The sequence below is a fragment of the Squalius cephalus genome, assembly GCF_949319135.1.
Source record: "Squalius cephalus genome assembly, chromosome: 9".
Classification (NCBI taxonomy): domain Eukaryota; kingdom Metazoa; phylum Chordata; class Actinopteri; order Cypriniformes; family Leuciscidae; genus Squalius; species Squalius cephalus.
Genome location: NC_137130.1, coordinates 9,588,082 through 9,600,933, shown reverse-complemented (window position 1 = coordinate 9,600,933; position 12,852 = coordinate 9,588,082). Strand labels below are relative to the sequence as shown.

The 12,852-nt window shown below is 38.6% G+C and overlaps 1 protein-coding gene across 1 annotated transcript in view; it reads left to right on the top strand.

Moving 5' to 3' along the window:
- The first annotated feature begins 11,944 nt into the window (after positions 1–11,944).
- vwc2l (von Willebrand factor C domain containing 2 like) overlaps positions 11,945–12,852 on the top strand; it is a 29,776-nt gene continuing 28,868 nt past the window's right edge. Inside the window, exon 1 of the mRNA XM_079881771.1 lies at positions 11,945–12,670. The gene's annotated coding sequence lies outside the window, so the exon portion shown is untranslated. The remainder of the gene's footprint in view (positions 12,671–12,852) is intronic.

Here is a 12,852-nt window from a genome sequence, read left to right as displayed (position 1 = left end):
CCCCTATGTTAAATTCCCATAGAGGCAGGCAGATTTTTATTTTTAAAGGCCAGTTACTTCATGGATCCAGGATACTATGCATCCTGATAAAGTTCCCTTGGCCTTTGGAATTAAAGTAGCCCCACATCATCACATAGCCTTCACCATACCTAGAGATTGGCATGGAGTACTTTCCATAAGATCATCTCTCAATGCAAATTAAACCAGCTATTAGGCTAACTGAAATAAAACCATGCCAATCTCTAGGTATGGTGAAGGCTATGTGATGATGTGGGGCTATTTTAATTCCAAAGGCCAAGGGAACTTTATCAGAATGCCAAACATCCTGGATCCATGAAGTAACTGGCCTTTAAAAATAAAAATCTGCCTGCCTCTATGGGAATTTAACATAGGGGTGTCCAAACTTATGCACCCTGTATTTTAAGGAGGAACATTTATTTATTTACGATACATTATTCACTCACAATGAAAATTGGTGTCCTTAAAGGTTGGATTTTTCCAATTTTTTAAATTAAGGCATTAAGTTCAATATCCAAAAGATGATTTTTTTATTCCTCTTTTTAGTCAACTTTAGCATGGGTGTCTAAACTTATGCATAGCACTGTACATGTCATCGTGCATCAGTTTCATTGTTTTTATTTTTTATTTTCTTTCTTTTATTTTGGATAGCCCCTTGAGATGTACCATCTCATTTTCAAGGGTGTCCTTTCAATCACTAATTGAAAATAACACCAAGAGCCACACATGCTCAAAACATAACAATACACAATAACACATTTAAAAAGAAAAACAGCACAAAAATAAAGACCAAACTCAACAGGACATCATTCACAGCATTTTCCCCCATAAGACCCACCACCTCCCCAAATTATACAATAAATTACATGGTTTACATTGACAAAACAATAAATAAAAAATAAAAAATAAATAAAAAAAATAATAATAATAAGGCCTCATAGAATGTTCACATGACATTACAGCATTCTAATGAGCCCAAGATTTACTACAATATGAACTGAGAAAAGGAATCCTCAATTAAAACATGTACATGGTGTCTTTAAATATGAAAATAGAGCTGATTTAAATAAATGTAAAGATGTAATAGATTTCAGTGACAGTGGGAGGTTATTCCAGTCCATAGGAGCTTTATGACAAAATGCTCTTCTCCCAATTTCCCGTCGGATTCTTGGTGTAGCAAAAAATGGATGTAGCAAATGTCGTATGGGATAGGCTGAGATGTGTCTGACAAAGTATTGTTGAAGATAAGGGGGACATTTATTGGCATAATTAGTGCAATTAAAAATAAACATATACCAGTGATACATTATTCTTTCTTTAGGTTGGAGCCAGTCAGTTATTTGTTTGCTATCATTAAACTTATTTAAGAAAACTTCAGCATCATTGGAGAAAGTATGGCCATTCAAATACATTTTGTCATGTATTTAGGATCAGGCCTAATATCTTAAGTATGTTTGTTGCACGTTAATGGTGAATGCTGTACACATTACAGTGTGAATTACAGTGCAGAATGTATTATTTCTATTAATCTATTCAAAGCTAGAGCGAGCAGTCAACAGACTTTGAACCTGGACTGAAGCAAATAATTTTTTACTCCCAGAAAACCAGTGAATAATGGAGAGTGTGATGAATTCATTTTATTCCTCTCCAGGGAAGTCCACACCTCTGATGCAGGATTGGATTTGCTACAGAAGGGAGACATGATGGGTCTGTGGCATTTTTAAAGAGGGCATATTCTTCTATCGACAGTGAACATCCTTCTATTCTCCTTTGATTGAAAAAAAAGAAAAGGTGGAGCTACAATTCCATGTTAGGCATGCAAGACAACAGCCACGCATACACAAATGAGATAGTGCCTAGCTATTTTTGAGGTAGCCTTGTCCCCGGGCATGTCTTGCTGTGCCGTTTATATTGTGGAACTATGAACTGCCTTAACCAAATATAATGCTGAGAATTTGTGAGAAGTCTATTGATGGAGACCTAATGGCTAAACCATTATAACGACGTTGAAGTCCTTACTGTGAAATGCATTGCCAAGGCGAAAAGGGCTTTAGGAAATACACTGCTCCTCCATTAGCTAATTGAATCTGAATGGTTTCTGTGGATGCTTCCTGATGCTTTTACCAGCGATTTGATCAGACCTAAATAGTCTCTGTTTAGCACTCTGAGGACAGCAAACAAGAGGAGAGTCTAAACTCTCCTGATTCTCAGATATACACATGAAAGCTGAATTTGAAAACACCCTAATGGATTACCTACCTTTGTGTTTTAAGTGTTTGTTGTTTTGTGAATATAGTAATTCCTAATTTTCTAGGGCTTGGAAGCAAAGCTAATGGATCAGCCAGGAATAGTTGCAGAGCTAATGGATCAGTTGGTGTCATAGCAGCTAGTGGTTTGAAATGGCTGTGGTGACAGTATTATGGTGGGAGAACCACAGAACGATTCTCAAAATGAAGTTCCTCTTGTTTGTGTTCTTGTTTCGAAACCTTTTGTTACTCTAAGGCCAGAAAAGATGCAGTCACACACTTTCACGGGGTAAAGTTGCTCCATTAATTTCATTCTATTCAGACTTTTACAATTGTTTATGTTCACTCAATATGCCATATTTCTTTCTTTCTTTTTTTTTCAGCAGGCCTCACATTGATTTGCCGCCAAAATAGGGCACTGCAGTACATGACAGGGAATTGGAGTGAAATGTCAGTCGCAGTCCTTTAGTCCCATCCTTAATTGGTGAGTCTGACTGACCTTTGAGTCTGGGCAAGATCTCAGGAAAAACAGTCAGAAAGTGTGATATCCCCAACCAAAATCGAGTTAGTGGGATGCAATGGAGATGGAGAAAGTATGGCCATTCAAATAGATTTTGTCATGTTTTTAGGATCAGCTAAATATCACACTAATCAAGGTAACAGTAAAGATTGTGACCCAGGGCCCTATTTTAATGATCTGAAACGCAAGTATCAAGCGCGAAACGCAGGTAACTTTGTGGGCGGGTCTTGGGCGCTGCTGCTATTATACCGGCGGGATAAATGACTCTTGCGCCCGACGCAAATCTAAAATGGGTTGGTCTGAAGTAGCTTCATTATTCATAGGTGTGGTTTGGGCGTAACGTGAAATAAACCAATCAGAGCGACATCTCACATTCCCTTTAAGAGCAGGCGCGCTTGTTCCATGGCGGATTGCTATTATAACGGCGGATTTGCCAGGCGCGCGCCAGGAGCGGTTCACAGCCGAGGAGACCGACGTTCTCGTCAGGGCCGTAAAACACAGAGAAGTTACATTGGGGATGGGAGAAACCCACCCAAATTAGCTTCGGTTAAACAGGCATATAAAAATTTGGGTAAATGTGTAAGCTAGATTTATGCCTATTTTTTCACATCTTCATGGACACAACAATGATTTCTCTCGTGTATGGTTTTCTAAAAATGAGAACTGCTGCGTCGGTGTGTAGATTAGATAAGCAAAGTGTATGTGCGTTGTGCACACGCTACATTGATTATGGCCAAGCATGCGCCCTTAAAATAGCATAACATGCGCAACGTGCCACTGACTTTAGACTAGGTTTTTCCTGGTCAGTGGCGGAATTGTTTTCTAAACCAAATTGCACCAGGGAACGTTTGCGCCGGAACACGCCTCCTCTTTGCGCTGAACCACCCCCAGGAGCGCAAGTTAATTTCCTAATTTACCGACGTGCGTCTGTGGAGGGAAAAGTCCGCTTTGCATAGGTGCAAAATAGGAATGATACATGCGTCGTGTACAAAGTCAATTGCGCTGGGTGCGAGATAGGGCCCTCATACTTAAAGGGACAGTACACCCCCAAATTATAATTTTGTCATCATTTACTCACTCTCATGTTGTTTCAAACCTGCATGCTTTGGGCCCCACTGACTTTCATTGTGTGGACAAAGACATTTAAAATATTCTTCAAATTACACTACCGTTCAAAAGTTAATGCCATTATTCAGCAAGGGTGCATTCAATTGATCAAAAGTGACAGTTAAGACATTTACAATGTTAAAAAAGATTTCTATTTCAAATAAATGCTGTTGGTGGTGAGCAGGACGAGGCCGAGGGCCGTGGGAGGACGGCGCGAGGCCGGTGCCGTGATTACTGATGAGCGACACCTGCGCGACGCACCGGTCTCGTATCTCTCACGGAGGAGCGGAAGCATAAAAGGAGGAGCGATGACAGTGGAGATCGAGAGAGGAACAGGCCTGGATTTTATTTGTGTTTTGTTATATGTGACGGCAGTCGTCCATGAGGGGCTGCTGTCTTTACTTTCATTTTGTATTTGTTTATTTTTAAACGGTTCCCGCCTCCTTCTTCCCACAACAACTAACTGTGTTAAACTGTTCTTTTGAACTTTATCAAAGAATCCCAAAAAAATAAATTTTAGCACGGTTTTTACAAATATATTATTCAGCACAACTGTTTTTAATGTTGATAATAATAAGAAATGTTTTCTTGATCTGCAGATTTCTGAAGATTTACAGATTTCCATCACAGGAATAAATTACAGTTTATAAAACTGTATACAATATTACAGTTTTTACTGTTTTTTTGATCAAATAAATGGATATTTGGTGAATAGAAGAGACTTCTTTCAAAAACATAAAAAAAACTTACAGACCCCGAATTTTTGAATGGCAGTGTTTCTTCTTTTGTGTTTTGCAGAGGAAAGAGTGAAATGCATACAGGTTTGGAGCAACACAAGGGTGAGTAAATTACGACAACATTTTGTTTTGCATGAACTGTCCCTTTAAGTTCAAATTGTTCACCATATCATTTTTCGGTCACAAAGATCAAGTGCCTGTATGTCCTCAAAAGCTCTCCAGGAGATATTTCCTTGGTAAACTACTATGTCTGCATGGATCTGCTCTTTAATAAACTGTGAACTCATAAAGCCTCTGCACTTACAGTGTATTCGTGAAAACCTGGTTTCTTTTTTCTCACCATTGAAGCTTGAAGACATTAGATTCTTACACTTGGTTTCACAAACATCAGTTGTATTAGAATCACATAATATCTCAACGGCTCCTGTTTAATAAGAGCTCATGCGCTGGGGTTATGATTTCTGTAATGAGAGTTACGACCCTAATCTGACCCCGTCTGTGAACCCTTCATAAATCAGGAGGGCTAAGACCAATTAGGCTGGGATCGTTTACAGGGGATGACACCCTCCGAACGAGAAAGTGAGAAAACATGTCCCAATTACCGGCCGGTGATGTCATCACTCGCGGTCAGACACGCTTGATTCTTACATGATGTGACAGATGCGCTGCGAGCCCCACTGTTCATGTGAAGGATAGCGCTAGCTTCTGTGGCAAACATGCAGAGCAACCTCATGATAGGGAGGAGGCATAAGCTTCACGACACAAAATTCATTCACCGACTTTGACCGATGATTTCCATATTGCACATTTCATATTTAGATATGATAAAGTATTTCCCTTTATTCATTAGCACATCAGTGTAGCCAACTTGTATTTTCTCCACAGAGAGATTTAGCAAAGGACGAGAGAGTGAAGGTTAAGCCAAAGGCACACTAGACTCCATCTCCCCCTGAGGTATGTTTATTCGATTAGAGTCACACTGGGATGAAGAGTCTAAGAGATAGTTTCTCATGTTTGGTTTTGCCCATACATACTCCCCTGAAACTGGCCTAATGTATCTTCAGGGGCAGATAAACCTAGAGCTGAAATTTCACAGTTAAAAGCAAAGCGTGTGTCCATACTATGGAAGTAAAATAATGCCAAATGTTTTTGAAACAAAAAAGCCTGTTGAATTGCACTACTTGAAAAAAATAGGCATTGCATTAACCATGCTTGCATTTTAATGCATTGTATTTTTAGGGCTTGCATTTTTATGTGCTGAAATTCAGCATGGTTGAATATTTAAGCTGTGAATATTTCAATTCATTATTAAAAATTCAATAATCCATATTCACCTTTCATAATTCACTTATAAAAAAATCTAACTGTTTAAAAATACAACCTATAATATTCAACAGGCAATTTTCAGTCCCTTTTATTTCGCTTTGCAAATTCGCTTCCACAAATTCAGTGGTTCAAATTCGACAGTAAATTCAACATTTGACTTCAGAGAATGGCAGGAATATCAGTAGATTGCCGATTGATAACCCCATAGCTGTTAGTGGACATCACCAGCAGGGGGTGCAAGCGGCTGTTGATGAAAAAAACTATAGAGCAACGGGTGAGAGAGTCATTCATTCATAAAAACGGATTTACAGAAATGGAGCAAGCATAAGTATTTGTGATGATTATCAGGGCCAGAATATATATGGAAAAGCTGATAAAGACACAAAAGCTGTGTTTACAATCCTGGAGAATGATGTGTATTGGGGGAATCTCCAGCTGTGCAGCACAGCTGCGATATAAAGTTAAGAAAACTAAACAGCCGAGAGAAATATATGTATACTACCTCGGATTTAACGTTTTATCTGTACATCAGCATCGGGAAATAACATTATAATCTCGTTCACGGTAGAGAAAGCTGCTTACATGTGCAAAACTAACTTTGACTTAAATGTAAACACAGCTTTTGTGTCTTTATCAGCTTTTCCATATATATTCTGGCCCTGATAATCATCACAAATACTTATGCTTGCTCCATTTCTGTAAATCCGTTTTTATGAATGAATGACTCTCTCACCCGGTCCTCTATAGACCCCTTCAATGTTTGTAAACATCGAAAGCCTAGGTTGGGTGCTCGCACAGCATGGGTTCAGAAAAATGGCGCGGCTAATAGACCGGCATATTGTGTCAAGGTATGCTCTGTCTTTGCCACCACAGGAACAGGAACAGTACCATAATAAACTTGTTTTAGCTAATGGCAATTGTCTGCCTGATCCGGAGCTCCTAACAGAATGGGTAGACAATGTTAGCAAGTGACCAGATATTCACTGGTACTGCTATCTATTCAGATAGATACTGCCATCAGCTAAGTCTGTAGCATGACACAGGTCACAATTAATGCCAGATATCAACTTCACCTAACTATTAAATCAGTCTACAGTTTACAGAAAACATTTGTTTACTTACCATGGCTTAACTCTACCGTTGTTGTCACAATGTTGGCGCTAGCCTGCGGCTAACTACTAGCAGCTGGCTACGTCTGTAGCATGACACAGGTCCATGACATTTACAAAACTATTACTACTACTACATTTACAAAACTAAAACTACTACCTGCATAGCTTAACGTTATAGGCAAGTGTACAGAAAACTGTTCATTGTTTTTTTTTTTATAAACGGGCAGACTGGGTCAATCCTACGATCAAAGAGGCTCGTGTTTGTAGTGCTCACTTCATATCAGGTAAAGTCATCCTTTATCATCCCTTTCTGTTAGATTAAACTCGAAAGCCTGGATTGCATGAACAGTTTTCTGTACACTAGCCTATAACGTTAAAGGAGAACTCCGGTCAGTTTTAACATTGAGCTCATTTTTTTGTAAATTTGGAGTGCTGTCAGTACAGAGAACAACGACAAAAATCGGTGTTGCCTACACCGTGTTATCCTCTTTTTTAAATTTGCACCCTGTTGACTTCAATGGGGCAAGTTTTAAACCTGCTTTTAGCCTCTTAACATCCTTGATGTGTCATTACAAGTGCCCAGCCATTGTGAGTGATTCCTTCAGAGTGAACACGGGTGAATATGACTGCAGTAGATGTGAAAGATATTAATAAAAGTGATGTTAATTCTGCGAGCGCACATCCTGTTTACATCCTGTTTTCGGTCGAAGTCCACAGTAGTCGATTGTCGAGTTCACGTGCATAGGTTTAGTACCTATGATCACGCGCGTGAACTCAACAATCAAGTCGGCAACATCACTAGGCAACACCGATTTTTGTCGTTGTTCTCTGTACTGACAGCACTCCAAATTTACAAAAAAATGTGAAATGTGACCTGTGTCATGCTACAGACGTAGCCAGCTGCTAGTAGTTAGCCGCAGCCTAGCGCCAACATTGTGACAACAATGGTAGAGTTAAGCCATGGTAAGTAAACAAATGTTTTCTGTAAACTGCAGACTGATTTAATAGTTAGGTGAAATTTGATATCTGGCATTAATTGTGACCTGTGTCATGCTACAGACTTAGCAGATAGCAGTATCTATCTGAACAGATTTTTTTAAACGGATGAGATCCTGCAGGAATCCTGAAAAACTTGACTCCACAACTGGTGCGATTTTCACAGTCCACGACACAACAAGTAGGCATTTTTTTTCTTGACGAGAAATGACCTGGTTAACACCCAATTCAATGGGATGGAATGAACTTTCTGACCCCGACCTGCGCACTGCAAACTGTGAATTTTCCTGTGATGTCAACCATGAAGGGGTCTATAGTTTTCTTCATCAACAGCCGCTTGCACCCCCTGCTGGTGAGGTCCACTAACAGCTATGGAGATTATCAATCGGCAATCTACTGATATTCCTGCCGTTCCCAGATGTCAAATGTTGAATATTCTGTCGAATTTGAACCACTGAATTTGTGGAAGCGAATTTGTAAAACGAAATAAAATGGACCGAAAATTGCCTGTTGAATATTATAGGTTGTATTTTTAAACATTATGCATATTTTGGAAGTGAAATCTTAAAGGTGCATTGAGCAACATTTCATGTTAAAAATACCCGTTTTTCTAACTCATACATGCTTAAACAATTGCATGATGGGCTGAATGAGCCCTTCTCTGATCACTGCGATTGCCTCTATAATCCTGTACAGTAAAATAAATAAGAGGGATTCGGGACGGAATTTGAGACTGGCCGTGACGTCATGCGCGTTCACGCTCACCTGGCTATGTCTGGCTGGTTTGTGTATTCGCCGCCATTCTCCGAATCAGCGAAGACAACTCGAGCGACAAAAGTAGAAGATGGATTCAAAGAGACCGGCTTGTAGTCGATTCCAAACCCCAACGCAAACTCCACGTACGTAAGACAAAGACACATGCGTGTGGTCCATGAGCGTGCACACCTCTGGTTGCAGTTTCGCTTGTCGCCAGAGGGGGCATAGTTCTGCAAAAACTCAGAGACTTGCGCAATGCACCTTTAAAGGTGAGTATGGATTATTGATTTTTTTTTAATAGTGAAAACGTGTGTGAAATGTATTGAATTTAAATATTCACAGCTTAAATACACAATGCATATTTTTTCAAGTGGTGCAATTCAACAAGCTTTTTTGTTTATATATATATATATATATATATATAATATATATAATAGAAGAGAAAGTGTTAGTATTAATTGATCAAGTGTTGGTTTTATTTCAGTATATCACTGAGAAACACTCAGCATAAAACTTTGTGTTTAAGTTCATATTCTGAGTCCATCTGCTTGCCTGTAGCCTATATACAACCTACTGTACATCCCCAATAAGGTGCGAGTTTGGTCTTTTATGTCACTGTATTAGTCCATTAAGCTAGGTACCCTTAAGCGTTAAGCGTTTTTTCCCGACGGAAGGGGAATCCTTGAGTATGATGAGGTATTGAGGGAAACCGATTATAATCCGTTCATGGTAGAGAAAGCTGATAACATGTAGGCTACACAGGGAAAGTAACAATGAAGTTATTGAATTAAACATTAACACAGCTTTTGTCTTTATCATCTTTTCCGCATATATACTGACCCAGATAATCATCACAAAAACTTAATGCATGCTCAATTGCTGTAAATGAGTTTTTATGAATGAATGGCTTGCTCTAACTGTTGCTATGGTCTTCGTCAACAACACGCACCTTTGCACCACCTGCTGGTGAGGTCGACTAACAGCAGATGGAGAGTATGCTCGGTAATCTACTGCTTTTCCTGCAGTTCCTGGATGTCAATGTTGAATTTACTGTCGAATTTGAACCACTTTTAATAATGAAAATGTGTTTGAAATGTTTTGAATTGAAATATTCAGAGCTTAAACATTCAACAATGCTGAATTTCAGCCCATAAAAATGCAAGCACTAAAAATACAATGCATTAAAATGCAAGCATGGTTAATGCAATACCTATTTTTTTCAAGTAGTGCAATTCAACAGGCTTTTTTATTTCAAAAACATTTGGCATTATTTTACTTCCATACCTTGCTTTTAGATATTCTATTGATTTGCTCTGCTATGTGAACAGCATGTATGTTGGCTTGGCATCAGCGGGTTTAGAAGATGTTTGTATTCAAGGGTGAATCCCACAGAACCCAACCTCACCACATTCACCTGTTGATCTACAATGTTCTCATCAAGATGTTACATAGCACACTGGTATTGTATTGTCAATTGCTATGGCTATGTCAATAGCTAATTCTGCTATGTTATTGTTTGGACCCATTTTATGGGCGTTGGACATTATATTGAATGTTCCATTCATGAGGAAAATTAGGTGATCGAGCAGGCCCACAGGAGTGCTTTGCAACAGACTGAATTTAACTGCAGATATTGGGTGCTTAGCCTTTCAGTGTCGGAAGAAGACATAAACTGAGTGCGATTATTCAATAACAGCTGCCAGTGTTGCCATTTGAGGATGAACTATTAATTTTGTCATTTCTGCAGAACCTTCATTCCTGTGTTACCATGAGAACAATAATAATGCAGAAGTTGTAATTGTTTTGGTCCTGGAGACCATTAATATAATGAGACACAGCAAGAATATAAATTAAAAAAAACGCAAGCAAAATGAAGTAGAAAGCTTGCATTATGCAGTTTTGAGTTTGAAATTAATGTGTATAATTCATACAACTATAATTAATTCCACAAAATGGGTATCTCTTCCATTTATGAAAATGTGATTTTAAAGTAATGTTTTTAAATGTTAATAAATTGCATTATGCCATTTCAAGTTAAATTTAATGAGGGGAATATATATATATATATATATATATATATATATACACAAGGTGTTTATTACAAAGAGAGTTTAATGAGTTTACAAATATCCAGTTATCAATTATTAGTCGTTTAGTGTCATGGTAACAGGGATGGCATTTTTAGATCTCCCCCTACAGACAAAATTTAAATATAAGATAAAGTAAATAAGAGGGAGAGAGAGAGAGCGAAGGCACTTACTTGTCCTTGAAGAGATGTTGCCAAGATATACAATTGTCCATAATTTTAATACGTTGGAGTTTTGATGGTGACACATAACCTGGGAAAACAATATGGTTTCACTTTATTTTGATGGTCCCTTTAACACATTCTGTTGACTATAAGTAACGTTGCACCTACATGTGTACTAACTCTCATCAGAGTGTTAGTAGAGTATTAGTAGACTGGTAGGGTTAGAATAAGTTGATATGTAGTTGCAAAGTTACTTATAGTCAGTAGAATGTCTGTTGAGGGACCATTACAATAAAGAGTTAGCAGATATTAAGCAGACAGTCTACTAATACTCAAATGAGAGTTAGTTGACATAGTTGCAAAGTTACTTATATCAACAGAATGTTCAAAAAGGACCATCAAAATAAAGTGTTACCAATATATAATATATCATGGTAGAAAGGAACAAAATAACACACACACACACACACACACACACAAATACATTTATTTCTGCATTTGAGTTGATGCATTATGAAATATGTGTATAATAGCACAGTAAAGGTTGGTGTCAGCTTTTCATTGTTTACACATATGTTCACGAAGGACACAAAATGCACCAATAATAATGCGTTTTGCCCACCTTCAGCTCACTATCAAATACAGTAATGCAGTGGCCCCTATGGGTTACCTTCTGCACAACAATTTTGCATATTTCTGTGGATTCAGTTTACAATTTATCAGCGTATGCAATAAAATCTTCAATTGTTGCTATAAGCTTCACTGTTCATGACCAAACTCGATTTAATGACTTCTTTTCATTTACGAATGAAAACGCTGAGAAGAGTAGCAAAATATGACCAAAGATCCAGAGAGACTGTCCTGTTGCACGTTTCGCAAAATCATGCTTCATGATTAGAGAATTTAGCAAGGAGAAGATTGGAGCACCGGCAGTGCAGAATCGAGCGTTATCCGTGGTGCTGAACTCTAGATCCGGCACTGTCCGCGGTGCTGAACTCACTGAGGCGACCTATTGAAGATGAAACGCTCCTCTGTTCTCATTCCTCTCCGCACTCAACTTAGTAGCGCTGTCTCAGACGATGCTTTTCTGTCTGCTCTGGAGGCGCGAGCATCTCCAATGTAAATAAACTTACTTTCGCTCTGGGGAAACGTAATGCTATCGAATCTAATCTCGTTTATTAACTTGACATCAAATTGTTTTCTCGGCGGAGGTGCTGAAGACCAAATGGCGTTATACTGTTCCACCTGCAGTATTTGGGAGTTGATTTAAATGTCGCGGATGACTAGATGATCACGAGAAGGAAGTACATTTGTACATATGTTTTGGATCTTTTTCCCTTCCTTTTCCATATCATGAGGGGTCTCTTAATGACCGTGGAATCATAATTATCATCTGCGTTTCTGGATATGTCATTTCTGAAGTGGACATGATCAGCATTCATTTGTAAATAGCAGAGACATTCGGATTATCTGTTGTCTTGGAGTAAGCACATTTTTGCACCAACCCGAATTGGAATGATTTTTTGGAGTTTATCATCATGAAGGTGCACTTGCTCGTTTGATTACGATTCCAACAAAGTGGAACCAGGCATTTCAACGCGGTAAGTCTAGTCCAGCCACTTGGCTAAAGGTGTATTCGTGTTTATTGCAATACTTCAATGCAATATTTAATTAATATTTCATGGCCATGATTATATTACTTTGTCATTACTATATTACCACATTCAAGGCAGACAGTCTCTGCACAGATACATTCAGCATGCCAGAGGCAGTCATTTTATTA